This window comes from Delphinapterus leucas, chromosome 9 (assembly GCF_059928025.1).
Source record: "Delphinapterus leucas isolate spDelLeu-1000000601 "Yukka" chromosome 9, BTC_Dleu_Yukka2, whole genome shotgun sequence".
Classification (NCBI taxonomy): domain Eukaryota; kingdom Metazoa; phylum Chordata; class Mammalia; order Artiodactyla; family Monodontidae; genus Delphinapterus; species Delphinapterus leucas.
In genome coordinates, this window is record NC_143137.1 from 57304132 (window position 1) to 57317933 (window position 13802).

General features: G+C 38.8%; 1 long non-coding RNA gene across 3 annotated transcripts in view; it reads right to left on the reverse strand.

Annotated features, from left to right (window-relative positions):
• Window positions 1-13802, reverse strand: part of LOC111181065 (uncharacterized) — a 56664-nt gene that overhangs the window by 18293 nt on the left and 24569 nt on the right. For all 3 annotated transcript variants that reach the window (XR_002646352.3, XR_002646349.3, XR_002646351.3), the window contains exon 5: window positions 962-1194. This is a non-coding gene — a long non-coding RNA (uncharacterized LOC111181065). The remainder of the gene's footprint in view (window positions 1-961; window positions 1195-13802) is intronic.

The window sequence follows — 13802 nt, forward strand, 5'->3', positions numbered from 1 at the left end:
CCATGATTTAATTTGTATGATGGCTAATTTTAAATGTCAACTTGACTGGGCCATGGGGTGCACAGATATTTTCTTAAACACGTTCACTGAGTGAAGCAGATTGCCCTCCCCAGTGTTGGTGGGCCTCATCCAATCTGTTGAAGGCCTGAATAGAACAAAAAACAGAGTAAGGGAAAATTCATTCTCTCTGCTTGACTGTCTTTGAGCTGGAACATCCACTTCTTCTGCCTTCAGTGCTCCTGAGTTCATTGGAGCTCCTAGGTCTCCAGATTGCCAAATGCAGATCCTGGGACTTCTTAGACTCCATAATCCCATGAGCACCCCTCCACCCTGTATAAATATGTGTTATATATATGTTAACTATATATATATTATATATATACAATTAGGGATATTTGGGTGGCAGAGGGGAGAAGGGGTATCTGGACTACAAAATCAAGTTTTATGTCTTATGGCTTAGCTTCATTTTGGGGGATATTTTTTCCTATCTTCAGATTCCAGAAGGTTCACTGCTGTCTTTGGTGGGGTGACTATTAAAAACTAAGTGAGAGATTTTTGTTCTGAGTTTATGCTTCAAAATGCAATTTTAGATATTATACCAGGCAAAAGAATAAACTCTACCAAATAGCATAAAGTGTTGAAAAATTTTCATACCTCCTATATGATGTGATATGATTAAAATTCACATTGCTTTTCCTACAAACTCAAGAGAAACACAGAGGAGAAATCCAATGCATTAATATTCCATGAATACTGGGGATAGGTAAATCTAGCAATTTCCTTTCAACTATGTGCTAGGATTAGAATAATATCATATAGAAAAGACAATTATGCTTTAAACTTATAACCCATGAAAATGAGTAAATTATAAACTTGGCAAATACATTTTCCAATTTTTAAAAGATGTTTAAAAGTGAATTCAGAAGGGCATCAGTGGAAAAATAGAGGAAACAACTCTTACCTTGTGACAAAATAGGAGATAATTTTAAAATGTTGCAGCGCCATATTACCAATACCTCTTTCATGACTTTTATTAACATGCCCCTCTTGAATGTGTCTGTATAAAGTTTCTTGTAAGTTTGATCTGAAGATCAGATTTGGTGTCACTTCTAGAATTACACAGGAATGGGTAGAGTTGGCTGATTTGATTTTTCCAGACAGGCTGACTTGTTTTTTTGGGTTTTTTTGTTCTCCCTAATAAGAAAAGAAAAATAAAACATACTTTTTGGTTACAAAAGTTAACCATATACCAGAAACATAGGGTGTTATATTTCCTGTTGCAATTTTTAGAACATGGATATGCAATTTAATATTTAAGATTCTTAGTTCATCAGGCTAATTGCAATTTATATCCATGTACATTGTACTGCAGTTCTAATTAATTGATAGAATACTAGGTAGAACAGTTCTTACCATACTAATTTTGGTCATCAACTGAAATTAAAGATAAAAACAAGCAAACATTGAACTTCCTGAGCAATTACGGAAATGTTATCTGAGTAATAAATCTCAGGTCAAGTGATTAAGCCAATCCAATCCATAAATAGGGGGATTATCTAAATAATTCAAACTGACCTGCCTTTAATTATATAAATGGAATATAGGGACTGATTTTCTCAAATCAGAGTTGCACTCTAATCTTTACTGCCTAAAGTCATACAATTGAATTTGCTTCCCCTTGTACTCTATAGACCTGACTAATGAAGTAGGACTCTGGAGGGCACCTATTTTCATGCAGTGTTTCAGACTCCATAACAATGGTCTTGTCAGTGTAACAAGCTGAAAGAAAAGCATCTTTAAATGCATGCCAGTCCCCTGGATTGCTAAATTGACTGAATTTGATATACTGAAAAATGTCCTCCCTTTTTCCATGTGGGGAAAAGACGGCAGATGACAAACAAAAAGGGCAGGGAACATAAAAAGGGAAGGTTCCTCTCGAACTATCTGGGATGAAAGCTTCCTTGACTGAAGGATTCTGTGGCTAGAAAAGTGAGAGTGAGGCATCCCACATGCCAAGACCCACGTGCACACCCACAAGGAGTTGTTGGTCTTCACTCAGGTGGTACAGGTCTTGAGCAAATTGCATGAACTCTATTAGGCCAGGAACTCTAGGCTTCTCAAATTATAGTACATCCCTCTTCCCACTCTCACCCCTCAGCAAATTTTATATACATCTAAGATTAAATGATATCCTTAGATCAACAAGATACAATCAGCTAATTTTTTTTTTAACATATAAGAGCTTCGGTTTTTGCTTTGGTTTGTTTAGTTTGGTCATCAATTTTATAAGAACTTCAAGAGAACAGTTAAATAGATAAGTAATATAAAACATAATGTATTGAATGAATTTTTAAAGTTAAACCTGAGATGATGAAGATAGTTTGTATCCGTAGGTGCGTCATCTCTGGCAAACCTTTATACCCTCTGAAGTGCACATTAACTCTCTGGCCATAAGGAATGTATTGATGGATAAACTGACAAGCACTGGAATAAACTGAAAGATCCTTCTATTTCTAATCTCAAAGAGAATTATAGGGTTTTGTCTCTAAATCTCACAGCAGAGTGGTACATTTTACATTTGAAAGAGCCACTGGAAGCCTATACTTCCATGCTCTTATTTTAAAAAAAGGCCTGATAATGCCTATCTATCTGGCCAATTTCGGGTGCTCCTGTTTGCCTTCTCTCACGTCTACACTAAGATATGAGAAAAACTAAATAGCTTTGAACAATAACTTGGTATTATTCTTTAGTCGTTTTGTTTTAAAATAATTTCAGATTTACCGAGGAGTTGCAAAAATAGAATGGAGTCCCCATACACTCTGTCATCCAGTTTTCCCTAATGTCAACATTTTATGTAATTATGATACATTTATCAAAACTAAGAATCTAACATTGGTACAATACTATTAAATTATAGACTTCATTCAGATTTCCCTAGTTATTTCACCAATGGCCTTTTTCTATTCCAGGATCCAATTACATTTAGAGGCTATGAATTTTTGCTTTCCCTTTTTTTTAAATAACACAATGGACACAACATTACTATTAAAATTTTTGATCTTTCACGATTATCAAAGGCTATTAATAGCTTCCTATTCTTTTAAAAAATAGTGTTAAATTCTTGCATTAAATAGGCTGAACTGCTTGAAGTAAATAAGAAATTTATTGAGAGAAATTTTAAAACTTGAGTATCGCACGGTGGGTTTAAAAACAAACTATAGCCATTTCAAGACAGTATACAATCTCTTTCCATCTAGCAAAATCCTTTTCACCTAAGAAATGATTTTCTAATCAGCTAGATCTGATTCACTGCAGAAAAGCTCTGAATTTTTGTTAGGAATTTTTCAGCCCACTTACAGCTCACGCTAGCCCTCTCTTATGAAACAAATAGATTTTGAGGTGCTTGGAGGCAAGGACCTGTTCTTATCCAGTTTTGTATCCTTAACATTGCCTTAAACTTGATAAATATTTGTAGAATTAATGAACATATGAAATTTCCTAGGATCTTCAGGCTGGAGAGAATTTGAAAACTTGACACTTTCAGGTTAATTAGACTCCAGAGCCTTCACCTCTGACTGCCTTTGGGATGTTTTGGTGTAGATAGTGTCAAAGAGGTTGATAGGTGATGTATTATAGACAGCTTCATGGAAATGTCATGAACCCTTGTAGAATACTTACTGCCAGAAAACTTGCCAAGTTTAAAATGCCTGTTTCTTTTTTCTGAAAGAACAAGAGCCCTTATCTTCTTATGAATGTGCAATCAAAATATTATAGAGAAGCCAAGATATTACATGAAGCTTTGGGCATATCCTGCTTAGTTGTAAGCAGTTTCCTGGTAATGAAGGCATCATTCAAAAAGCAATCATTCTGGGGCTCTAAATGCTGATGCGCACAGTGCAGTAGGACCTAATAGGCCCAGCCATCACTCTGTGATCTCAAAGTACCTGGGTTTTTTTGGTCATCTTTCCCTCTCAGTTCTGGAAAAGGTATTGATAGACTAAATATGTTTGTATATTCTCTTGATATTACATACAAATAGCTGTTTATATATTTTGTATATAAAATATTAATAACCTGCCGTACCAAAAGAATTTAAGTAGGAATGCCTTCATATAACTGTAAACAAAGAATGCCTGCCAAGCCAAAAAAAATTAATGATTTTTGTTTTGATTTGTTTTGTTTCTCTTTAAGCCTAAGACACTTGAAAGTCAGAATAGGTTGTTGTCAAGGCTAATTCCAAAATTTAAATCTTGTGGGCATCAGTTTCTTATAAGTCTGTCTTGTCCAGGCCGAGTGTCAGCTGTGTTATAGTGTGATCTGGGCCTCATATGTCATATATTGACCAAAACACTGAGAAGACAGCCGTGGGAGAGGGACCATGGGTCCATAATGCTGCTTGGAAGATTGTGGTGTTGGCCGTGACCCTGAAACTCTGGGCTGTGCAAGCAGCCAGTCCCATCATTTCTACTCTCTTAGAGGCTGTTCCCAGGGAAGAGTCTACCTGGGATGACTCAGTAGGAGGTGAACATACCAGTTTGCCCATACAGGATCTTAATAAGCATTGTTGGTTTGATTGGTTTTATGCGGTAGAATTCAAAGGAGAACTGGGCATGGTTTAGATCAGGAGCAGACAAACTTTTTCCATGAAGCACTAGATAGTAAATACATTCAGCACTGCAGACATCTCTCAGTACTACTCAACTCTGCCCTTGTAGCCTGAAAGCAGACAGATAATACATAAACAAATGTGTCATTGTGTTCCAGTAAAACTATATTTATAAAGATAGGTGAAAGGGGGGTGCATTTGGCCTTGGGCTATACTTTGCCAACTTGGTTTAAAATAAAAATACGTTCTGGGTCTTTCCTAGGGCAAACCCACATTTGGAACAAACTTAAATGGATTCAGACTCCTTAGAAGAACACCTATGCTAATCACACCTTGCTGTTTGGCTCTGCATTAACTGCCTCCAGGATCTTATGTCTCAGAAGGAGATTCAGGTTGGATATTTGCAGATGGTCTCCTAACATACAGCTAGCATACTGCATATGAAGGAAGAGTTTATTCTGACTCTTGACATATGTAACTCTGTGCCAATTATTTTAATTATAGGCAGATGATTGATGGTAATGGCTCACTCAAAATGTTTTTATTTTATTTATGCAGAAACAATGCAAAAAATCAAACCTCAACTTAGCAAGAAATATTTGAGGAATGGGTTTCTACCTTGCTAAATTTTTGGTGAACGTTGGGTTAGTCAGGCTCCCATTTATGTCTCCCATTTATGTTTATGTATAAACCTTACGGGTAAAAATGTTTCTCTCCTGACTTAATGAAATGGCTTCAGCTGGCCTTAAGAAGCAGCATACCGTGACCCTGTTGTACAATCTTTGCTTATTTGCATTTCATTCTGTCCTTGCTTCAACAGCTATTACATACCTTGGTGGGAGGAGAGGAGGAAAAGACTAGGAAGCATATGTAAATCAACCACCCTTAAGTGCAATAATTAAAAATGGTCGTTACATATATTTAATATAGTCACAAAATCTGTTCTTTCATTTCCAGTGTTAGGAAATGCTTGGGCTGGGTGGAATTGAGACTTCCTTACAAACATTCCAGTGCCTTCCAGGCTGCTGCTATTAGTAGGCAATTACTTGATGGTTTCTATTAATCAATCGGTCAGGTTTAACTTGAAGTCACTTGCTCTTGTGTTCTGTCTCATAACAGTCGGCATTTGGAATCAATTGCTGAAATGTCTTTTTCCCCCCCTCTGGCAGCAATGGAAATTAATTTGGTTTTCTTTCTGCTGTGCTTATCCTTGTGGAACATTATTTCTTCTTAGGTCTTGACATATTGGTTGCTTGATGCATGACTCGTGCTCAGTCTTCCTCCAGGAGGGCACCTGATCCCGATGAAGAAACGGCCCAGCAAGGTGGCCCAGCAGGTGGCCTAGCAGGTACTGAACCCAAATCCTGGTCTGCTGGCCCTTTGCCCTCCTTGTACTACTTCACCGTAGTTTGGGATGAGACTCTCAAAGGGGCTGTTGTGCAAATCATAATTTATATTAAGAGACTACATTCTGGTAGGAGGAGGAGAGACTCTGAGATTAGATAGACTTGATTTTGAATTTTGACTCCTCTTATTTGTAGGACTTGGGGCAAGTCATTGATCTTTCTTTACCTCAGTGACTTTTTCTGTAAGACAAGAAACTCTCATCTACCTCATAAATTATTGTCGGTATTAAGAGAACATCCACATGCCAGCATATTTACATCACCCAGCATGCCGGACACATAGTAGGTTAGTAGGTGCTTCATGATTTTTTACTTCGAAGGAAATGTCTTTCCTGCAACCTCAACCCAAAACGAATGGCTGTGACTTTCTGGAGGGATGTCCCCTTCAAGGTCCCCTGACTCAAGTAACCTGGGCTGAGTGAAAGGATAGCCTTCTCAGGGCCCTGTGTGCCTGTCACTAGCAGTGACCTAGGGCTTGTGACATCAAGTGTTCACATTTGGAAGCTTCCTGATACTGGGCGAGTTTCTGAGGCTTTTGTCTAATGGGCTTTGTGAAATGCTAATAAACACAAAAACTTCTCTATAAACATGTTCCGTGTGGACCCCTGAGGCTACAGTGCTGATGAGCTTATTTTTTTAACGAAAAATAAGATGAACTGCAGGCACCCAATTAGAGAGGCTCAGTCAGATCCCTAGACGCTTTCAAGCCTGGACACAAGAGGCTGGAGCAAGATAAACCATAAGGAGAGAAACACTGAACTTGCCTTTATTCTTAGCAGTGGCTTTGTTTGTCCTCCCTCCAGGCTCAGAGCTGTGCTGCTGGGACTGAACTCATTTCCCAACAAGCTGTTTTTGTTTCTCACTTGCAATGCTCTGTGAATGGACTTTCTGAAAGGCAGGCCTCTTAGTCCCCATGAGTGCAAAGGGTTTGACAACACAATGAGTAGCAGTGGACGTTTTCCAACTCTCACCTAGATGTCTCTTCCTATTGCAAAAGACATCCCAAAACCTAGAATGGTTCTAATCCAGGAACCTCACCCTTGTCATGTTAACAAAGAGGATGAGACTGGGGAAGTGATGCTTTTTGGGCGCCTTTCTTGCCCACAGTTTACAGCTTAGAGACTACCACCATGTGTGCATATTTTCAGATCAGTTTGTGAGTGATGGAGTGGCAAGCAGATGGGGCAAAACATCAGAATAAAAGTTCTAAGAATAATGATTCTCCTACCTGCAAAGTCACCTTGAAGTGCAAATATATTCATGCATTTCTGAACCAAGGCTGTACCGGTTCAGTGCAGAGCCAAAGATTAAGATTAGGGTTGTATCTCTTTAATGACCTAACCAGATCTGTGACGCAGCAGCAGAGTCCTGATTACATGTGTGCCTTCCTTGTCTTCCTGTAATTGTGCTTCCCCTGCTGGCGTCTCCATCGTTGGTATATCCCACTTTATGCACATTTATGGTATGTTTTTCTTTTGTTCTTTACTTAAGCTTAGAGATAAAGATGTATTTGCTTACCTCTTCTAACTTGGGTCTCAAAGCAGAAGTCTCTGTTCTGTCAATTCATCTTCCTTTCCTAATAACCTATTCAGTACAGATACTTACTGTGCACTAATACCAGCCAAACCCTGTACCAAACACTAGGATTCAATGGTGAACAAATCAGACAGACTTTTTACAGCCATAACAAAATAGTCCGATGAATAGGCAGTCATAAACTGTGATCAGCCCCACAGATGAAAAGTACAGGCTATAACAAGAGCTGTAGCTGAGTAGCTAATAAAGGCTAATGAGTCAGAGAAGCTCTCCTCAGGAAGTATCCTTTGGACCAAGAACTGAATGATGAATAAGTGCAGCAAGATGATGATCATTCTGGGTTCCAGGAACAGCATGTGCAAAGGCCCTAAATCAAAAGGAATTTGGCATATTAGAGGAACTGAAAGCAAGAGAATGTGGCCAGTAGACAGAGAACTGGGAAAAAATAGGAGGCAACATTGGAGGGGTTTGTAGGGGGAGAGCACTGGCCACATCAAGTAGCACCAAAGACATTGTGTTTTTATCTTCGAATCAGTGAGATACCATTGAAAGGCTAATAAGAAGAGAGATGTAAACAGATTTGTTAGTAAAAGATTGTGACTGCAGTATATATACTCTATCAAAGAGGGGAGTGTAGTGGTTTTAAAGTATGTCTACAAATTCTTTGATACTCCTTGCTTCAGGAAATGGAGCCTAATTCTCCCTCCCTTGAGTGTGGATGGATTTAGTGACTCACTCCTAATGAATAGGACATGATGGAAGTGACAGTGCTTAACCTCTAAGGCCAGGTCAAGAAAGACAGTGTGGCCCCCACCACCCTCTTTAATCATTTGCTCTGGTGGAAGCCAGCTGCCATGTCATAAGGAACTAAAACCTTTAGCCAAGAAACTGGGAACTCCTGCCAACAGCCATGTGAGAAGCCAAAGTCTGCAGCAAATCCTTCAGCCTCACTCAAGCCTTCAGATGATTATAGCCCCTGCCAACATCCTGATAACTCAAAGCCAGACCAAGCCAGCTTAGTGACTCCCAGACTCCTGACCCTCAGAAACTGTGTGAGATAATATTTGTCATTTTAAGCAGCTAAAAGTTGGGGTAATTTGTTATGTAGCAATAGATACTTACTACTAAGGTAAAAACAGAAATAGTAGTAGAAAGTTCCTTCGGTAGTCCAGGCAAATGATGATTATGTCTTGACTTAAAGTCATTGCTACTCAAGGCCAACTTCACTTCCTTTTTGTAGGAATACACTGTGGAGACTAGAGAAGAATATATAGGAGCTGAAGCTTATGGCTCTTGAAATATCTCAGTCCAAGTCAGTACCACCATGATGGAGGTGCTACCTGTTATAATAGTTTTGAGCAATTTTCTCACCTAAATGCTTCAACAGTACAAGCCAGGGTCATTTATTGAAATGTTTGCATTTCTTTACAAATATATTCTACCAGTGATGTTTCTAAAAAGTGGTTGCTCTCTAATTCATATGTAAATGATTCTCTTGCATATGTTCCTTTATTTCAAGATGCCTAAGATTGTTTGGGGAAGTAGGCAAGATATAGAAGGGAGTAGGATTCCTCTATAAATTGCCAAGGTGAAGGGGCCAATTCCTCTATTTCTGGGTGGATAGGAAGCTATATGAATTAGGCAGTAGGAGAATTCTTCCCAGAAACTTAATCTAGTTGGGGTGTAGTGATCAGAAATGTTTTATGGAAGTCCTTAATTTCCAGTTGGCACATGGGGCATTACTGACTCAAAAAAATTATGATTATATATCCTAAAAGTGGTCTATTAAATCTAATTTTTGGTAAAATAAACTTGCCAAGGTCAACATTGTTTATATAAGACAATGACTCTGAATTTCTAAAAACTCAATTAGATGGAAGCTTTCGAGAATAATGATCACCTAGGCTTATTTAGGTGTGTTAGTCTTTATTTTATAATCATTCACTGTGATGATTGAAGTCAGTTGCCTGTTCTCAAGTAAGATTTTAATTAAATTGATAAATCCTCAGGAAGAAATCTATGAAATGCTTATAGTTACCCCTGAGGTTTTCCTCTGTCAAAAGCCTAGCAATAAATGGTAATTTTAAAATAACTCAAGTTTTTGTGTGTGTTGCTCTAAGACCATATAAGCAAATTTATGGTCTCAGCCATGATGAGTAGTTGGTATCGGACCTACCTTCCCACTTTATATAACTGTGAAACCTGTAGAAATCTTATAAAATCACTGTTTGCAGTGATAGGACTGGAGCCAAAGCAGAGCCCCAATCCTTGATTCGCCTCACAAGGTGAGTCCCACATATATTAAGGCTTTTTTCCTAGAGACAATTTCCAGGTTGTGGTGCAGGGAAATGGAGCCCAAACAATGAGTGTTAGATGAAAGGCCAAGTACTTTGAAAACATATTCTATAAAAGTATATGCCTTTCAACTCATTTAACTCAATACCAAAAAACAAAACAATCCTATTAAAAGTGAGCAGAGGATCTGAATATTTTTTTTCAAAGAAGATATATACATGGCCAACAGGTACATGGAAATGTGCTCAACCTCACTAATCATCAGGGAAATGCAAATCAAAACCTCAATGAGATATCACCTCATACCTGTTAGAATGGCTATCATCAAAAAGACAAGAAATAACAAGTGTTGGTGAGGATATACGGAAAAGAGAACCCTATCATACTGTTGGTGGGAATGTAAATTGATAAAGCCACTGTGGAAAACAGTATGGAGGTTCCTCAAAAAATTTAAAATAGAACTACTGTATGATCCAGCAATTCCACTTTGGGGTATTTATCCAAAGGAAATGAAAACACTAACTCAAAAAAATATCTGCATCCCCATGTTCATTGCAGAAAACAAAATATGCAAAAAAATATGCCCTTCATTTAAAGTAGTGTTCTGTTGGACTTAGAAATTGAGACCTGAAAATTCACAGGCAAAAGGAAACATTTGCTTCTCCTACTGTGGTATAATATCTTACCAAGCATTTTGTAACCTAAATCTTTTCCTCTTTCACTTTCTACCTTTGACTTCAAGAAGTCTAGAGCTGATGAGTGGGTGGAAACATTGTAGTATATACCGTTCATATCTAATAAAATCAACCTTTTTCTAGTCTCAAAGAATAATTTATTGCATTGAACTTTGAATTAAGGAGTAACTTAATGTATAATATCTGAATGTAATTGTAGACAAGGCACATCCAAAGGTAACTGGATGAATCAACCTGTCGAATTGGATGCTGAGTATGTCTACCAAGGCGAAGATTTTATACTGACGTACTGAGGAGGAGTTATTCTTCCAGATACTTATCAGCCCAAAGTTTCTGTTTCAACTTGAGATCACTTTTAGGTTGGGATAGTAAGGATAAATCAGTAGCACTGGAGATAGGCTTCACCCTTGAGTGACGGTCACCCCTAATCTGCTGGAGGTATTAAAAGTGTGGTTCATCTTCTTGGAAGTTTTGAGGAAATAATCATTTCTTTTACCTTCAACCTCACACATCTATATTGTGAAAATGCAAAATATACATGAACTTAAAACACAAGACTTAAGAAAGGGAGCCTGTTTGGTGCATACCCCCAACATCCCATAGGCATCTGTGTTTGTTCTTTGCTGCCACTGGGGAGGAAGTGTTTGGGAATGGAGAGCACATGCTGTCCTATTAGGCTGGGATTCAATCTTGCCTCAGCTTCTCACTAACAGTGTCATTTGGGGAAAGTTGTCTAAAGGCTCTGAGATTTAGTTTACTCATATTTAAAAAGAAGACACTATTATTTACCTCCAGTGTTGCCACAAATTGGAGGGGTACCGTTCCTACCTAGATGGTTCTCCTTCCTCTCTGTTCTTACCCCCTAAATTATGTGAAGTCATTTAGGTATGAGTTAAAAAGGACAAAGAATAGGAGACCAGAGTGTTTCATCACAGACTTGCACTCAGGTTTGCTTCTCAGGGGTTAATTCCTTCACCGCTTCTTTCATCGTGGTGCTGTCATAAAGGCTGGGAAGGAGTCAACCCTGAGAACAAGGCGTGTGTCCCGTGTCTGGCTGCTGCCTAGGGAACCAGGCCTGGAAAGAGTCTTCAGTTGCCTCTGTCTTCTCAATTTGGTAAAGCTGAGTAAGAGCAATGTGAAGTAGGAAGGCTATCCTGAAGTGCTCACCTGAGTGACTCTACAAGGAGTAGGACCCGAGGGTGCAATGGGGGCCCGGCCAGGGCTGCCCAGGGGTTCTGGTGGAGTAAAGTGAAGAAGGTTAGGGGAGGGGGTGGAGGAATGCCAGAGAATCTCTGCAAATGTATGGAGAGAGTTTGGGGTCAGGGGCTAAGTTGCTGTTCTGTCGTCTGGGGCCGTCTGGTGTCTGAGGGTAGCTGTAGGGTGGGAGTGAAGCGGGACCGCATGATGGTGGCAGGGAAGCCATCTTTAAGCCAGCCATCTTCCTGGCTTAGAAGAAGGCTCTTCCTGGCTCATTCCGGAAACGAGCCATCTTCCTCCCAGGTGGTTCGTTCATGTGAAAGGTGTTCCCAAGAGGGGACTTTGTAGTGTGGGGACTATTTAAAGAGTAGTTTGTTCAGTGATACCTTCATTTATTCCATTTGTGTAAATATGGAATCTCTATTAATGATTATTTGCTGAATGCAAAGCAAAACCAAGGACACCAAAATGAGGCAAGACCCTAAGATTACCATTTATCCATTCTTCCTTCATTCAGCAATACCTAGCGCCCACCATGTACCAGGCACTGGGAATATCAAGTGAAAAGTTCAATGCTTACCCCTAGGAATATACATTCTACCTAAGATTGTATATATCAAGTCACTCACTTTAAAAAAGTTATGTGAAATTCATATTCTCAGTATTCATTTTTATTAATGTAAAAACATTGTCAACAACTTTTTTTTCTTTCCATCTCCTGATCTGTCAAGAGCTCAGGGACATCTCTGGCACCATTTTTAAACAATAAAAAAATTTTTAAATTTTATGTACACATATAATCTTTGGCTTGATTCTAAACCTATTGGATCAGAATTTCTGCTCCGAAGGCCCAGGAAGCTGCTGTTTAACAGATTCCCAATGTGATCTTATGTAACTAAAAATTGAGAACTATAGTCAACTCTCTTTCTGGACATTCTCCCTTATCGTAAGATAGTTGACACCAAGGACTTTAAAAGCAAAAGCAGAAGAGAGCACATCTGCCATGAAATTTCCAAACACAATCTTTCTAAGTATGTGTTGGTGCGTAAATGTATTTGTTTTGACTGATTTTATCAGTGAGGCCAATCCACAAAACAGCCATTTCAATCAAAAAGTCATTTCCTTTTGTTTGTGTTTTAACATTCACCGGCCCGGGGCTTGTCACAGACAAAGGTTACCTGATTACATTACTGTAGCCGGCAGTTGGGAGGCTTCTATGGGAGCTACAGCGGAGACATCCATCAAAGGGCTTTTCAGTGCGTAGGTCAGTGCTTAATGAAAGTGTCAGTGGCTTTCTCTGAAAGTTTATCTTGATTCCTGTTAACACTCTTGATAATAAACTTCACACACTCTCTCGATAAATGTTCTTCCTAAATTTTTAAGTAGGCAAAGGTAATCAATTCTAAGAAGACCAAGTGCACTTTTTGAGGGGTTGGGTGGGAGGGATCCAGAAGCCTTTTTAGCTGGCTTTTGAAAGAAAGCACAGGGAAACTGGAGTGTGCTGGTGTTTACAGCATGGTTCTCAGAGTCAGAGGGTGCAAACTCACTCTCACACTTACCAGGCTATTTCGGGCAACTTTGTTCAGCATGGCTAAGCCATAGTTTTCTCATATGTAAAAGAGAGGGAATAATCACTAACACTTATTGACTGTCTGTTATGTACCAGGTCCACTCCTGAGCATTTGACACGTATGCATTCATTTAGTCCTCACAATGATGCTGTAATGGAGATGATAATATAAACCCTATTTTACAGATGATCTACCTGGGGAACAGAAAACAACTTCGTAGAGTTTTTGAGAGCATTAACTATTATACTATTTGGAATGCTTAGCATAGAGCTTGATACTTATAAATGCTAAGTAAAGATTTCCATTAATATGAATTTATTATATGAGCCTTGTTTTTCCTTTTTAAACCCTCTCCAGTAGTTATTTCAAAACTCACATCCTCTTTGGTCTGGACCCTTGGGCCAGCCTGTTAGTTAGGATGTGTTGTCTGAATGCAACATGGTGCTCACTCTTCACACTTCAGAAGAATACACTGAGCTTCTTAAGTTTGTTCCAG